At 38.2% G+C, this 17,355-nt stretch overlaps 1 long non-coding RNA gene across 3 annotated transcripts in view; it reads left to right on the top strand.

The window, feature by feature from the left end:
- LOC110351486 (uncharacterized) overlaps nt 1-14,431 on the top strand; it is a 41,363-nt gene extending 26,932 nt beyond the window's left edge. For all 3 annotated transcript variants that reach the window (XR_011807129.1, XR_011807128.1, XR_011807127.1), the window contains exons 4-5: nt 6,910-6,953; nt 9,894-14,431. This is a non-coding gene — a long non-coding RNA (uncharacterized lncRNA). The remainder of the gene's footprint in view (nt 1-6,909; nt 6,954-9,893) is intronic.
- The last annotated feature ends 2,924 nt before the right edge of the window (nt 14,432-17,355 follow it).

Raw genomic sequence — 17,355 nt, 5'->3', positions numbered from 1 at the left:
CAGTAGAGGCTGTGTTATAGCCTCTTCTTTCCCCTTCACATTCCCGCTCCTTTGTTCTCCACAGAGATTGCAGACTAAAGGAAAATCCTTGGCTTAGCATCCATCAGGCTTCCTGTAATATGTGCTGTTAAGACCAATGGACTTCATATTCAGACTATACCACAAATGGTCTAGAGATAGTGTGTCCTACAGCCATGTCAACCAGTGTTTGAATCAGAATCATAAACTTCTTCATATGAATTACACCTCAGCATTTCACAGGGATGCGCTTTTTCGGCCTAAGTATTAGGAAAAAAAAAAAAAAGAGTTGCTTATGAGTAAGCTTTTGGTGTACATATCAGAAATTTCCATTTCAGCCACAACATTTGTTTATTCAGTACTGTTGAAGTCATGCCTAAAAATAAGACAGAAGACATTGCTTACCACTTTCCAAGGCACCAGAGCACGTAAGAGAGTCCTATGTAAGACATCTGAAAAGTCTTCCGTTTTTTAGGGTCAGGGAGCACTGATACAGAGAGCTCTTGCTCACTCTGAAATTCACTATACTGAAATACTTGTGACCATGGTTCATTTTGGAAAACCTTGCTTTTCTGATTTTTTAACATTATTTTGCCAATCTGCAGCACAGACATTCCATTAAAATGAGTTCCTTCCTACTGTCGCTGTTCTGTGCAAATTTGCAGCTGTTTGTGATTAAGAAGGACTTGTCTAAGAAGGATGGACTTATGTGTCCTTTTTTCCTTAAAAAAAAAAAAAGACTATTTTGTCATTAAAAAAAAAAAAAAGTTTCCTCAATAATTTGCAGAACTTGAGCTTCTTCATTTCACCATAAAAGCACATCTGAAGGACTAGTATGCCACAAGCACAGACAAAAGTTATCACTTCCTACCAGCTCTATCAAAGCTTTTCACTCTGGAATATCACCACCCCTGCAAGTCCACTCCCACACTTCTCCTGAGCAGAGACAACTATTTGATGCATCAGTAATTCCTAAATCTTTTCTCCCCTTGTTGTTCTGACTTCCATGATCAATGTACTCCCTGGTGCATGATGTTTCTCTGCCAAGTTCTTTCTAGTCATGGCAGATTGCCTTTAGGATGGCAGAGCTGCAGAGGAGAGATTGAATATGCAGCGAAGGAAATATGCTTCTCCCCACGGGATCTCCAAAGGTGAAAGCCTGACATTTTCACAGATCTTTCAAGGATTGTCTTGCTGCTCTTTGTGGAATGGCTTTAGGCCAGCTTGTGCTACCAACTCACTTAGTTTGTAAGCTGCCAGCTGCTTACATAGCAGCTTGTTGCCTGCTCCCAGCCTTCCTACCAGTTCTGCACTCTTCTCCCTGCACAGAACAGCACCCCCAAATGGTTCTAAAACCTTTTTTTTTCCTCCCATTTTTTCTTTCTCTGAATGATCATCTCTAATACTGAGACCACGAGGAGATTTACACAGAGATCAGTCCAATACAGATAAAATGCAGCTATGTATTTAGAATTCAGCATTGAGAAAAAAGCTACAATTAACATTTTGCCCTGAAATTGTTCATCCCATCAGCATGGCCAAAACTAAGTGGATATGAACTCAGGGCTACTTTTGTGGTCTACCAAGGTCAGATCCATGGGCAGACACCATCATGATGAAGCCCGTAATACTACTGCAAGTGTATGGCAAATCTCCTGTGGAATAAATGGGAATTTTCTGTCTCTAAGGTTGTCTTTCCAGAGGCTCTTATTGCCATGACGATTCTTTAAAACTATTGAAATTTAGAGGAAAGGTGTGGGAGGGGAGGGGGGGAGGAAAGTTGGGTCTAAGTCATTTAACCACAGCTCCAAGAATAGGCAATTTTGTTGTGCAGACGTGACAGATGAATGTTTAGTTTCTAGAAAAAAAAAAAAAAAGAATGCTTGAAACAGGGCAACACAATCCAGACCTTCAAAAAGTTTTAGAAATAGAGCTTTGAATTATCGTTTAAATACTGAAGAACAAAAATATGTAAAGTCATATTTATGCAGGGAAATTAATTTTTCTTTCCAACACAGTGTAAAATGATGATTATTTTACTTGCATTTTGTACACAATGAACTCATGGATTTTAATAAAAGCTGTTTCAACATAACGCAAAATGTAGAGCATTAACTCATCACCATGTTAAATAAAGTTAAATCTGTTTAAGCATCTGTATACTAGGGGTTTGCACCAGCATGCTTGATTGATTTTGTTTCCACTGGGATAAATTTTTTAGCTTGGCAGTAAGGCTGTGGCACAGTTATTTGACCACAGTGCTAGCTTCAGCACTTCTTTCGTTTTCCCTTTCAACTTTTTGGGCTGCTTACTCCCCGCCAGAGCTATTTGTGGGCATAGTGGGGAACTGGAGCAGGATCCAGACTAGAAATAAACATTTTTTGCCCCAGAAGAATCAGTTCCCCATCCACATCACCGTGTGTTGTAAATGCTGTCAGTGTAACAGAGCAGGCAGCCTTTGGAAGAGGAGCCAGGGCCAGTTCTGGGAGAGAGCAGGCGCTACTGAAACAAACCTGAAACCATATCTTGTGGCTACCTAGGGAACGTCAGGTGATGTTTTCAGACACACACCTTGTCATTTGAGTGCTGTATTTAAAACCTGTCTTAAGGCAGGAAAAAAAAAAAAAGTTTTTACATGCAGAAATAGGAGATAAACTCATGCACATGATCTCTGTGAATGATCAAAATAGACTACTTAGCTTTTAAAATGGCAATCTACTATGGAGAAATATAGGTTGAAGCAGATGCATCATGTATGTTTATTGCCTTTGTCTTTGGTACACTGCAAGGTTAAGTCAGTGACATTTGACTTAACTTTACATGTTAAAAAGTTTTCTTCCATATGCTTGTTAAGAAAAGTCAAGGCTACAGTTCAGTGGTAGGGCTGTTAGTTTTTATATGATAATATAATGAGAAGGTTTTTATTCTGCCAGATAATCTACAAAAGTCTTCATCAGTTAAAACACATTTCATAAAACTTATATGATATTAGACACTTACAAAAATACCAAGAGCTTGAAAAATTTATATATGTGTGTATGTGTTTGTTTTTTTTCATAGTGCAAATAGAAATTTTGAAGGAAGGAAGTTTTCTATTTCAGAGGGAAAAAAAAATCAAATTAAAAAAGAAAAACAAAAACAAGCTGAAAAGAAAATGTTTGTTTTTTGTTTGTTTGTTTATTTTTGTTACCAAAAATACTGGAATATAACTGTAAAACAAAACTTTATAACATCAGATTTTCTTTGCAAGAATAAGAAAAAAGTACATAGTTATCAGCTATGATGGGTTTATTTCATATTTTGAGGTGGGAACACCATTCTCCTCTGTAAAAACTTTGAACGATTACTTGTTTGACTTCTCCATTGATTAACTATTTTCTAAAGTCCACCACTGACTGTCTATTGTGCCACAAAAAAAATAACAAAAGTATTAGTTTAAATTTTAACAAAAGTATGTATTAACCAAATAATTAATAAAATTGTCTCTAAAACATTCCTCTATTTCTTATGAGTTCTACAGAAGATTTCAAAATTTCAAGTATAGACCATCAGAATTTTTGTGTCCTTATTTTTTTACCAGTTTCTCCTGTTCTCTTTTATTTGGGCTTTACATCAATAGATGAATGTAATAAACACTCATTTCCAAATCTAGTTGTTATCTGGAATCAATAATAGAATCTTTGAAATTTTTCAGTTGAGGATATTCAATTTAATTTTTAAAAGAAAAATTGGCTCAGATGAACAGAATGTTCATCTTTAACAAAAAAAAAAAAAAAAAAAAAAAACTTTTTCCAGACAGAGAGAAACATTAGTATTATATTGTCCAAAATTACTCTCTCTTTTGGTTCTCATTTAATCAATTGTTCATAGAGAACCTGCAAGATCTAAAAATGGTCCTTGTTTGATTCATCGCCCATTATTATTATAGAGAAAGAAAGTAATCCATTTTCTAAATGAGTATTTTGGGGATGTAATTTAACAGAAAACTGCAAAATGCAATACTGGGCTGTAGAAAATCAGGTACACAAACACAGTGGATGAAGTTGCTGTTTAAAGAGCAGCTCTGCAGGAAAGCATCTGAGGGTCAAGGTGGATAAAAGGGTAAGTAAATGATGTAATTGATGCTATGGGACAGAAAGGCAAAATTATTGGGTGTATAAATAAGGGTATCAATTATTACATGTATAAAACAATGCTTCATACTGGTGGGCAGTCAAATGGCTAGAACAAGAGGACTGGTCAATGTTTAGGGCTGTTTCTGAAGTGCCATTCAAGAAAGACTTTGATGTGCTGGAAAGAATCTAGAGCAAAGCAAAGTGTTCAAGGAGAGGCCAGGAAACAGCAGCATAACTGCAATATGGTTTTGCCAAAAGAAGAGAAGATGAAGGGGACACATGAAAAGTTTTGTATTATAAAAAGACCTTTTGAAATGCAACAGGAATAATTTTGCCCATGTCAAACAGGACAAAAAGAAACCGGCTAAAGCTACCATAGGAAAGTTGTGGATGGGATGTCTGCAAAAAATATTTCTTACAGTAAAATCAGTAAAGCCTTTGATAAACCACAGGAAGCAAATGTAGACTCTCCAACTTTTAAGGTCTTTAGAAAAGTGTCCAAAAAACACCCATGGGAGTAATGACTGAGACTGCCTTGGGGCTGGAAAGTGGATTGGTTAATGTCTTGAAATCTCTTCAAGCCATGTTGCCCTATGCTTTGAAGGACTTCCAGCAGTCAAAGGCGATTGATCCTCAAAGTGCAGTACCAACAAAGATCTCTTCAGGGGTGGGCAGAGTAAATAGCCTTTGAAAAAATTAAGAATTACAGGGGATTTGAGGTATATACATTTATAAGTTTATACATGTGCAATATTTCCTGTTCCCTAACAGTAATACTTTTCCTGTTCAAAATGGTCAAGAAAATTGATTTAATTTTTCCTCCTTCTTTTTTAAGAAAGATTTTGTTTTGTTTTGTTTTAGAAGTTAATGGGAGAACGTAGCATTTTTTTCCCCTTTAGAAAACAAATAAAAATCTGGCACCGCTTACCAAGCCATTGAGATGAATTTCAGTACGAACTCTATTGTGCAAATGTTACAAATCTTATTAAATCACAAAATGTCTTCACTGAAGTGACAAGATTAAGGTATAAAACAACATTACTCTATGAATTTAATGGACCAGTTCCTACCAAATAAATACTAGCTGGGGTGAACAGGAGTGTCAGTCACACTTAGTAAGGAGCAAACCTCTTTGTGCTTGATACACAATACTCTAAAGAGCAGTATCCTGTCCTTAGCTGATCCCTCTCCCAGAGTTGCTCTCCTCTCATAAGAATTCATCTAATCTCACTGGTGTAGAGAATGTGTGTAAAGGAACCATGGCTAGAAATGTTTGGTGGACCATGTTGCTGATGGAGACAGAAGATGGTGCTGTACTTGGGAGAATTTTGGTTATTGCCATGATAGCATGAGTTTTCTGCATTTTAAGAAATCTTGTGGAAGCTAAAGTCTATGTATTTCTTAGCTGAACACCATGGACTTTGTCTGCTACCCGTGCCTCTGTTTCCTCTTTTCACAGTGAGAACAGTGATCATGAAAATTGTAGAGTAGATACAGTGTCACATTATCACAAATAAATTTCTGTGTTAATGTACTTGATTATCAATAGAAAATGTGGAAAACAACATAATAAAACAATTTCCCATAGAAAGACAGATTTAGGGAAAATGTTATGACAGTAGGACTGTCATATACATATACATACATTTTGGACTAGTGTTAATACCAAAGAATGGCAGAAGAGCATGTAGGAAAGGATGTGTTAGTTTCTGAATGCTGAAGTCTAATAAAGAATAGGACAGTTATTAGCACAGCCACATACAATACAGGGAATCATTTATAGCAGCAGGATGTTAATAATAAACTAAAAAGCTCCACAGAAACAGATATTTGTTGGTTTTATATTTTCATTGAACAGACCAGTAGTGAAGTATGATTTTTCTTACGATATTCTAATAAACACCTGTTTTCCTGACCAGACACTGAGTAAAAATCACAGATGAAAGAGCATTTACTTTTAATTAAGAGCAGGTGCATAGTTACTTCATTACCAGCTGCTAATCACCAATAAAGATTAATATTCTTCTTGCCAAGGAAAAAAAATTTGGCAATTAAATCTACACTGAAAAGTATAAACTAAAGGCTTTTTTGTTTGTTTGTTTGTTTGTTTTTGTTTTACAAAATTATATTTGTTTCTTTTGAGCCACTACAGAGTCTATATTTACCTTGGGAATTAAGAGTACAAAAAAAGATTTAAGACCTCATGGTCCTGCTGTATTGCTCTCTGTCCTGCCCATTACCAAACCTTATTCTCTTTGCTGCAAACACATAAATTTTTCTATCTTGTGATCTTGATTTACCAGTTGTGTGATTTGGCTCCTGCCTATTAGAGATGGATGAACCTCTTTCTTTTGGCAGTGAATTTTTTTTATTATTTTTTTTATTTTTTTTTCTTTCTTCCTAATGGAAAATTGCCTCCTTACATATTGAAAAGATCTCCATGGACTTTAATGTGAGTTCTGACATCTGGGACAGGATTCAGTTACCTGAACATATGTGGCTATTGATATCTTCGATGTTCTGGTTCATCCTATTTAGCTTCCATCTGGTCAGGAGCAGTACAGATGCTCCCTCGATCCACCAGTGTGGGTGTCTTCAGTAACCTGAAGTTTCTCAAATATCAATAGATGCCATATTAGGACAAGTAAACTGAGCACCTGGGCCAGAATTTTCATCTCCTGCATACCTATATTTAGATGCAGAAAATAAGGTGTCCAAATATCAGTGTGGCTCTTGTCCCTAACCTAAAAGCCTAATTATGATGTTCTTTTTCTAGATTAAAGTGAATCATCTCCAGAAGGAACATCAAACAAAGCTTGGGTGAGTTTCTTTATATTTTCTTCTTGTTCTTCAATCTTAAATCTAGGGACTTAGAAATTAGTAATCAGATGTATACAGTCCCCAGCAGAATGGGAGCTCAAACTGGAAGAGAAGCTAGCTCTTAATGCAATCCGTAAGTTACAGCAATACCCAAGAGGTGGTCATGATGTTGACTATGCACTGTTAACACCAGCGCAAGAGGAGTTAAGTCAAGTGTTCGCCCATGGTGGTCCTGGGACCACAGATAAGCCTGAGTTTGTGGTTATTCTGCAGATGGCTTAAAACTGTAAAAAGTTTGGCCAAAAAGTAGGGGTTCTGTTTGCATTGGTTACAGTAGTAATGAGAAGAGCAAGAAACATATTATTATTTTGATTACACAGTAGTAACTGAGGAATTACACAATGTGGTAATTCAGGAATGCTTAAAGAGAAAAGGGAACCATAATTAACTAGTCTATCTTGCAACACAGTCCCTTATTTGAGGAAATGACATAATAATATGGGAATAATCTCTCCTTACAAACCTAAGTACCATAGAAACAGTTCTCAGCTCAGACAATTTTGTTCACCTTAGGAAAATACTGGCACAATGCTTTTTGAAGGAAAAAATAAATAATAAATGGAGATGGGCTAAACTATGATGGTTATTATACATTTTCAAGTTTTGGGGGAGAATACGTTCTAACTATGACTGTTTTCCAACTGGGCATCAGATTCAATGTCTTTTCATGTACAGGTTGAAAACTCCTTTCAGTGTTTTACTTTAATTCTGAAGACTATATAATTAGAATCATGAATCTACCTTCAGGATTCAGGAGAAAGACCAAAGATAAAATTAGCCCAATAAACAAAAACTCTGTTTTTGCCATCCCAGCCTCTATTTATTTATGTTATTTATTTATTTATTTTGATGTCTTAGTTTCAGCTGGGATAGAGTTAATTTTCTTCACCCTGGCTAGTATGGTGCCATACGCTGGATTTAGGAGGAGAATAATGTTCATATACCAATGTTTTAGTTTGTAAGGGGTGGATTAGACACCAAGTCTATTATTTTGTAATTCAGAAGTTGGATTAGCTGCAGTATCTGTTATTTTGTAATGAGATCCAGAGACCTTCTCTGATAGTGCTGCAAAGTGTTGAACAGGGCTCAGTAAGCATGTGCCAGGCCCCAGCACGCTGCAGTGATTTGTATAGCCCTGGAACTGCCAGGGTGACAGCATACTTTTTTTCCAAACATTTTACTAGTTTTTCAGGATTCTGCACTTGTTCACTCTATCCCAGACAAAACCTGGACAACTTATTAATTTATATTTTAAGACTGCATCATAATGTCACAGAGTACAGGATATCTATGATCTAATTGTTATGCCATCTGACCCATGCAGAGACTTAAACTCCATCATTTAATGAGGACTCTACATATTCTCAGGGGTTTTCTCCATAAGAACTTTATTTTTTTTTTTTTCTACAAATTCTCTATGTTCCCACTCTTCAGGACTATATATAAAAATTAGACTTTGTGGAGTAAGCAGAGAACAATGATGACAAAGCTTCTAGTACCTCCCAGAAGTATACATGCTCCTTGACTAAAGTCCTAAGAAAAATAACATTAAAAAAATAACTTGCCCTGGAAAAAAGGGAAGAGATCTATCAAAATAATGACACTCAAGTTCATCCATGGAGAAGTTCTGAGCCTTGAGTCTATCCCATAAAATTGAAATGTCACATCTAATTGAAGATCTTCCAAAAGAAGTTGTTCCACAACTGATGAAGCTCTTTGAAATATATCAACACATTTCTATATTGTCCTTGCAGATCCTCATCCACCTATACATTATATTTGCCATATTTTGATGTCTTTCAGTGACAGATATATAGTAGAAAAAAACAATAAGTACCAGTTGTTTTATTATTACAGTCTCCCATAGACACAGGGAATAACAAACCAATCAAACAAACAAAACAGGTTTCTCTTGGATTACCCATAACTACAAATACCAGTTTTGCAAGCCTCAATCTATCTACAATAATTAAAGCAACTATTTTAACCCCTCTTCTAACACTATGATAATGCTGATTTTATTCTTGTATGACAGATGTCTGCTGAATTTCATAGATCTGCACTGATAGTGATTCACATCCTCCCTTGGCAGCTAATTCTACAGCCTAATCCTTCTAGTTATGAAGTTTTTCCTAATATTTGATTTAATGCCTCCCTGCTGTCTTGTAAACCCTTAATGATGAGAGGGAATAACTGATGCTTGCCTCTTTTGTAACATCTCTTTTAACCATTCCCAGTTAATCACCTCTCCTTTTCTCTCTGGAATCACGAGCCCAATTCTTTAAAGCTTCTCTCTGAGGTCTTATTTGCCCAGCTTCTTCATTCTAACAGCTTTCTTTGAGCTCCCTCTGGTCCCTCTGTCTTATTTAATAGCAGTTGCAGTGTTTACAAGCATATGGTAACAGAAGGAAAATATAAGAGAACCTTAAAAAAGTAATAAAAGTAATCCTGGGATATTTCCCCCCCCCGCCTTTTTTTTTTTTTTTTTTTTTTTTTTTTTTTTCCCTAGATCAGAGCCAGGAAAAAGCAGCTCTGCAGAGACACTTAATTTTGGAGATTTCTTTTGAATGCCATGTTAAAGGCTGCTCTTCTATTAACGCCTAAATGTGATCAAAAGGGCCACGACACTTCACCTGATGATGGCATAAAGGGAGCAACAAACAACTTGGAACATTTTACATATTATTGCAGCTACAGCTTTGCCCAACAGACCTAGAGGAGTTCATGCAAGGACTCAAGCTGTGCTGCACATCAGTGCCTTCATTCTTGCAGACTCATTGAACTTGAATCTGCAGTTGCTGAGGTGTTTCAAAAACTGACAGAGAAACATATGCTCAAAAAGAGGAAGTAAAGTGAAATATATTTTTTATTTTATTTTAGTGTCGTGTGCACCACAGCAGCTGTGCCAGCAGGGACTCAGGAAGAAGTTTAACTCCTCCAGGCAAGGCCATGATGAAAAGACCATGTTTGGGAAGAGTTGATACCTTCCATCTTCCACCTACAAGACTTTCTCTCACTCTTTCCCTAACATGTTTGAAGTGTTACCTGGCCATACCTGTAGCATCCTGACCTCCAGCTGACTTGTGCCTGCTGCTTCTCTGCAGCTCCCTGTCCCCTCCTACTCACTGAAATCACCAGTTTTGTAGCTTTTGGTTTTCCAGATCAGTGAACTGTATAGAAATACTTAACTTTTTTGTCCAAAAGAAAATGACTCTACCGTTATTATCTCCTATCTGATCAAAAGCCTGCAGGAAGTTGGACTGAGGGCATTCTCTCAATGTTGTGGTTTTCCGATCTTTGTTCCTCATGAAGACAAAGGGAGAGGGTAGAAAATGACTGAACCATACTATCGGGAATGGATAGTATGACCAGCTGACGTCTGAAATAGCAAAAGTCATAAAACTTCTTATTTGTTCTCTGATCAGAAAGGGGGAAATGTAGTAATTTCCCTCTCCAATTCCCCTCTCCCTGTGTCAGGACACCCACGTATTAGCAAAACACCAGATCCATACCAGGGTGGGGGCAGAGACTTGTGCAGGAAGAAATAAACTGCAAACAAAGCAGACTGGTAACCTTATCAAGAAAGCTGTGTCAGAGGCAGGAAGCTATTTACAAATCTAGTCCACTGCTGGGAAGTTGGTGTTGTCAGATATAAGTGTGTCAGAACTTGTGGCAGCGGTGATTCTCTTCTGGTACGTTTTTGGTGGATGAGCAAGGAGGTTCAAAAACTGCATTATTTGTCACGCACAAATGTATGACACATTGCAATGATGTGCAATAATCAGCATCAACAGGCGGTAATTGAAGATTCAGCATTCATTGTGTAACAGCAATAACCAGCATTTCACATGGCTGGTAGTTGCAGTGAGCTGTGTTGCTTTGCACTGAGGAGTGCAAAAAAATACACATTTCCCCCTTATGTGAACGGCAAGGAAGATGCAAAAATCCGCCTTCCAGTCTGATTCACCATTTCTGTTAGTAAAACGGTGAGTATCTCATTTCCTGGGAAGTTGCAAGTAGTGAAATGATTCTTGATGCGTAGATTCTACACACGAACCAGTAATGACTAATCTGGAGTTTGGATGGGGGTAAGAGGGCAAAGTTTCAGGAATGGCTTGATTTGTGGGACATAAGACGCTTGCACTCTCAACTGCAAAGGGCGTCTCTAGACCTCCAGACTTTGGTATTGACATCATGTGCCTCACCATGGTTATTAGATCAATGTTTGCTTCTGATCACACATTGACATGGTGTTACTGAAACTCTTGAGTATCATTACAGAAAGAGATTGGTTCCAGGTGCTATAATGTGCAAAGTAAATTTTGAAAACATTCCAGAAGAAGGTTCTGGCTTTTGGTTTTTGTGTTTGGTTTGTAGCTTTTTTGTTGTTGTTTTGTTTTATTTTTGTTTTCAACACACGTATAACTAGTTTTGTCTTTGTCATTTATATTTTATTTTTATTTTTTGTTAGGAAATATTTTTTACCTAGATGTTACCGTAGTATGCACATTCTTTTAGAGGCCTTTTTTCCACAGACCATGTGAACAATATCTTCATTTTTTTAAGTCTGTTTTCCACTTACTATAGAATAAACAGCATTTATGATGGTCTGTTTGGAATTTCATTTGCCTAAAAAATAAGAAAATATTTGACCTTTCATCTGCTACATAAACTACACAAGTTACAGGAACCTGGTTTCCTTTTGTTTTCACGTTACCTTATTGATAGAAATAGGTGAAAAATGAGTCTTGGGCCATATCACTGACCCACCATTCTATTATAAGACATTTCCTGCTCTTTAACTGAATAGTTTCAAATAGAAGCAGTGGGCAACCCTAGTACCTCGTTGTGCCTCATAAGCTCGGCTCCTTAGGTTCAAATAATGAATTCAAGGTATACTAATTAATTTTGCAAAGTAGATTTACTCTAAAAAAAAATTCTGTCTGCCCAGAATATGCCAATCAGTTTTTTGTGAACTCCCACCAATGATTTACAAGCTGAAATGGTCCTCAAACTTCACTTCATCATACCAAGCTCTGGCCCACTGGGTAAAAGGTGCCTGTTCTCATAGACTTGTGTGCAAGCTGTGTTTTCACCAGCTCTGAGTGTGAATTAACTCATCCCTTGATAGATTCATCTGATTCACACTGACGGGACATATATGGGCAATTACCAGATGTCAGGTGATAAATTTGCAACCCTGACAGTTTCCCAAGAATGTGTCAGTTTGTGTGTTAGGTCCTCCACTACTAGATCTGTCTCCCACGTTTGAAAAGGTCAGAAGTTCATTCCACTTGACTCAGGCAAAAAGAAAATCTTGCAACCAAAGATGAGAGATTGAGCAATAATTTTCAAAAGGGTGAAGAGCAACAGCTGTGAAGGAAGGGAGAGCACTGTTTATACAAAGTGGTTTATTGTAAACCTTCAGTGAGATCAGAGCAGTGCCAGCCCAGTGGTTAAAGGATGCCAGTGAATTGGAAACTATATTTAAAAAGAACAAAACAATATAAGCAGTATCTTCATCTGCTCAGAGCACTTATAACATTATGAAAGAGAGTGATTAAAAAAAAATAAAATTCAAAAGGCACAAAGTACTTGATCATAGTGCTATGAAGAGAAAGTCAGGCATCTTACATACTCAAATATTTGATGCTTAATGGGTTTTATGTCTTTGTGATTGTTCTAGCCTAGACAAGGAAAATAGAGTAGCTTAGCTACATACTTCTTCAAAACAACATTTTATTGTTTCTTCCTTTTGCTTCCTTGATACTGGTTTTCAAGAGAAGAGTGGATACAGAGTTCAACAGGTAATCTGTTGGGGCCTTTCAAACTCAGCCATTTCAGAGAAAAAATAAATAAATAAATAAAATAAAGCTAGGAGATTGCAAATACTACAACAACAACAAAAGTTGTCTGCACAAAAATTGTGGTGAGGGAAGAAGAAACTTCATATCAAGTCTGACACCAGAGTATCCTTTTAAAGAGGAATGTATTATGTTGTGTCGTGTACAATGCAGAGAGACATTCCCCTGCTCGCTACCATATCTTTTTATAAGTATAGGTCAATGAGGATCACGTTTAAACCCTCAACACCAGAGTGTTGTGGTTTAGCCCTGGCAGGTAGCTAAGTACCATACAGCTCATTCTCCCCCCACATGGGATGGGAGACAGAATCAAAAGTGCAAGAACTCTTGGGTTGAGATAAAGACAGTTTACTAGGTAAAGCAAAAGCTGCACACACAAGCAAAGCCAAACCAGGAATTCATTCACTACTTCCCATCAGCAGGCAGATGTTCAGCCACTCCCAGGGGAGCAGGGCTCATCATGCATAACAGTTTATTGGGAAGACAAACACCATTGTTCCAAATGATCTCCTCCTGTACCTCCGCTTTTGTTGCTGAGAATTACCCCATATGGTATGGAATGTCTCTTGGTCAGACCGGCTCACCTCTCCTGGCCATTTCCCCTCCCAGCCCCTTGCACACCCCCAGCTGTCTCATGGGCAGGGCTGCATAAGAAGCTGAAAAGCCTTTGGCTCTGTAAGAACTGCTCTGCAGCAACTAACAGCATTGTTGTGTTATCACCACTGTTTTAATCAAAAATCCAAACACAGCATCATATGAGCCTCTACAAAGAAAATTAACTCTATCTCAGCCAAAACCATGACACAGACTGATAAAAATCCATAAATACTGTCTCTGACTTCATCCTGTCAATCAAATAATAACAATAAGCATGATCTGAAAACTATAGCTCAGAGTATTTATGAGTCAGGAAGTAATTAAACTTCACAGAACCTTTCAGAGATGATAAAAAGTTATTTTTGCAGTTTTAATAATAAAATAATCAGGCATAGCTTGTTGGTAGTGTTCTAATTGCTGCATAAATAATGGTAATTAATGTCCATATTTTGCTCCTTTGGCATAGGCATTCTCTCCATGTCAAAGAGAGGGAAACAGAGGCAGTAACTTATTACAGGCAAGGTTTTCAGAAGTATCTGAGTGAATCAGGAGCAGAAGTCACTGGAAAATAATATCCAGATTTGGGTTCCTAATCCAGTCCGGTGTCTTTGAAAATCCCACCTGGTGGAAATAAATGAAATTTGGGTGCTAATCTTGTAAATTCATATTTAGGTGCATATTGTGGTTTGACATTAGAGTGCTCTGAAGTTCTGCAAACGTTCTCGGATTTTATTTACCCGCTCTTACTTGGACATCACATCTTTCTTCCCTAGGATAGCAAATATTGCCTAATGTGGTCTGCCTAAGATCAGAAATGGAATTGGTGACTGGGCCAGAAGCAAAATCCAGGGCCCTTCCTCTGCTCCCATTTTCTAGACATTAGCTCATGTTCTTTGTAAACTGCATGCTTCAAGTTCACTGCTATCACAGCCTGCATTAAAGTTTAATATGGGATGACTTGGCTTCTGTTGTGATTGAATTGAACTCTTATCATAACCCAAATACAAGTTCTCGCCGTGTGTTTTCCCAGAACACAACAATATTGGCTTGATACCAAGCTGGCACTTGGCAGTCTTGCCCTTGGCTAGGAAATGATATTTACAGATATGTACACATGCGAACACTCCTATATACACATGCACACACACCCTCACACAGGCACATCCGCACACCATTTCAAGCACTCAGATAAGACAGTGACACTGGGGACCAGGAAATCTCCAGAAGATGCATGGGAGCTGCACGTTTATTTGAGATGTCAAAAAAATGCCTTGATCCAGTTTGAAACACCCAAACACTTGTCCGCACTCTTGGTGGTTGAGAGACAGCCAAAGCCTTTCAGAGACTGGTATTGAGTCTGTATGAGAGACCTGCTACAAATATTTAAATAAATTTTAAAAATTATTAATTTTACCTTTTCTTTCACCAGGGTCTACAACCCTGGTGGTATCCAAGACTGTCCTCCTGCCCCTGCTCCCTTCTTTACTGTGTGTGTTCATTAAAAGCAGGCAGCCCTGCCTTCCAACATTTTGGGGGGAAAGGTGGAGAATCCACACCGAACATCCCATCTATTTGAACACTGGAAAGTCACTTGGGGCTACTATCTTCTTATTATTCTCATTCACAGTACCTAGGTTTGTTAAAGAATGGAGCCCTTCAGACTGATTAGTAATGGGCTGTGTGTCCAGATGCCAAAGGGACAACACAGAGACACTTTGTACAGACACGGGTTGGCTGCCTTTTCTACTCAGAGGGAGAAAGGCCTAACCCAGAAATGCACTTGGATGGCACTGAAAGCAGTCTGTCAAGCTGTTTAGGGGTCTCTGCACCTTGTTGGAGCCAGTTTTGGGAGAGGGAGGAGGGAAATCTCCATCCCAAGACTGTCTCTGTCACACTGGGAGATACACAAATTAACCTTTGATTTTGGTAAAAGTTGGGAAAGGGAAGGGCAATTGCTGGGAGAAACCTCACAGTGTTCAATGCACTTAGGCCATCATCCTGGCAATTTACCCTTAGCTTGGCAAACCCTACTTATCTTATTCTCCCTGAGATCTTCAGGCTGCTTTTTGACGGCCTTCAAAGGGCACTTCTCCTCAGCTGAGTCACGGTGTGCTTTGTTCAGCCCTTTCCCAGACAGTAAAAAGGATGCTTTGCAAGAAGCACCCAAAGGAGCTAAATGTAATAAACAACCTCAGTGCAGGAGAGCAATTGTCTCGTAGGACTCTGACACACAACAGCTGTGAAGGCTGAATACAAAATGCACTTTCCACTACAGTGAGCCTTCGCTTGGCAAAGCTTTTACATGAAATGACTTATCTGTGTGGGCAGCAATACTTCCCTCTCAGTCTCATTCTCCCAGCCTCCCTCTCCCAGATCAACCATTGTCAACATTTCAGTCACAACTGCAACATAGTCTACTAGTCGTCATTTCTTGGCCTCATTTCAGACCAAGACTGTGTTTTTAAGTTATCTGACAAATCTCTGTCAGGTTCACAAGACCCTGAAATGACTTAATCTAAGGAGAAAATGGTTACAGGTTGATAGTGGAGTAAACGCTGGTTTTAGATTTCCTTTCCGTCTCATATGAGCTCAGATGAGGAAGTGTGTTCCCCTGTGCCATAATGCCAGCCAGCAACAGACTGAATAATGTATCCACCCTATGGTGCGATTTTCTGCTGCACACAAATTTGCACTGGTAATGATCTGCAAGGGGCTCACAAGCTTTGGGTTCTGCCTTGACAGGCTGGGGCTGTGGTTTTCTCTTCATTTCTGCACAACAAAAATGTTCCTTAGATGTCTAGCAGCAAGGGATTGCTTATACAGGCTTAATCACTCCAACTTCATTGAATGTCTGTCATTAGCTGGATGTGGGCTTCACCACCAGGTAGTTATGTTTGTGCTATGTTCCCTTTTATTTATCAGACCAAGTTCTGTAGGCACTTTGTTTTCTAATGAGGTGGTGGGGTAAAAGAAGAAAATGAAGCAGAATAACGAGGTATTTTCAGCCGGCTGTTAGGCAGTTATTAACTGCTTAGTATGCTATAGAAATGCCCCATATGAAAAATAAGGAAAACCAAGCATATAAAATACATTAGGACACATTTTTCAACCTGATATATTTGGGGAAGTTTGCTTTCTTCAGTGACAAAAGAAAATATAAAGAAATTCAAGCATAACAGAAACAAACAAAAGGCTCCGTCATGTATGGTCCTGGTCAAAGCTGTACTTCTGGGAGCTCTAGCAAAATAATGAGGAGGGAAAACACAAGGAGAGGTTGACCAAGTGTAAGTAAATGCATAGTACCATTAAAAAAATGGCCACAGCACCCAGACAGCAAGTACACATATCTGCATGTGTCGTGTGTTTCTGGAACACTTTAAGAAACAACAGATTAACTTCATATGTTAAAATGTTGGGTTTCTTGTCTCCTGTCTCCAAAGAGAGTTGTATAACCACCCTCCTCCCATTCAATCATATCTTAACCACCCTTTCCCTTGCATTTTGTACCTGAAGTAATTAGACAAAACTTGTAGGCCTATATATACATGTATACACATATATTTCAGGAGGAAAGGAGTAAGCGGAAATTTCTTACTGAGATATCCATGTTATAGCACATGGGACCTCAGGCATCAGGGTCCCAAGACATCAGCAAGGGAAAGGACAAGGTGAATGCATGTTCCATTTTAATGGTAAGAGCTAGTGTTCCTCAAAGGACTTAAAGGAAAGCATACATTATTTGTATCAGCTCAGTGGGGCCAGACTGGATTCAAGACAGCTATTTGCACTGCCTTCCACACTGATCAGTCCCAGATTCTGCAATTCCACACATCAACAGAATCCAAACTTAGCCTTTGCCTTTTCCATCTGCTCATTGTCCA

This window comes from Anas platyrhynchos, chromosome 2, assembly GCF_047663525.1.
Source record: "Anas platyrhynchos isolate ZD024472 breed Pekin duck chromosome 2, IASCAAS_PekinDuck_T2T, whole genome shotgun sequence".
In the NCBI taxonomy this organism is placed as follows: domain Eukaryota; kingdom Metazoa; phylum Chordata; class Aves; order Anseriformes; family Anatidae; genus Anas; species Anas platyrhynchos.
Note: the sequence above shows the minus strand (reverse complement) of the source record. Positions and strands in the feature narration are given on the sequence as shown.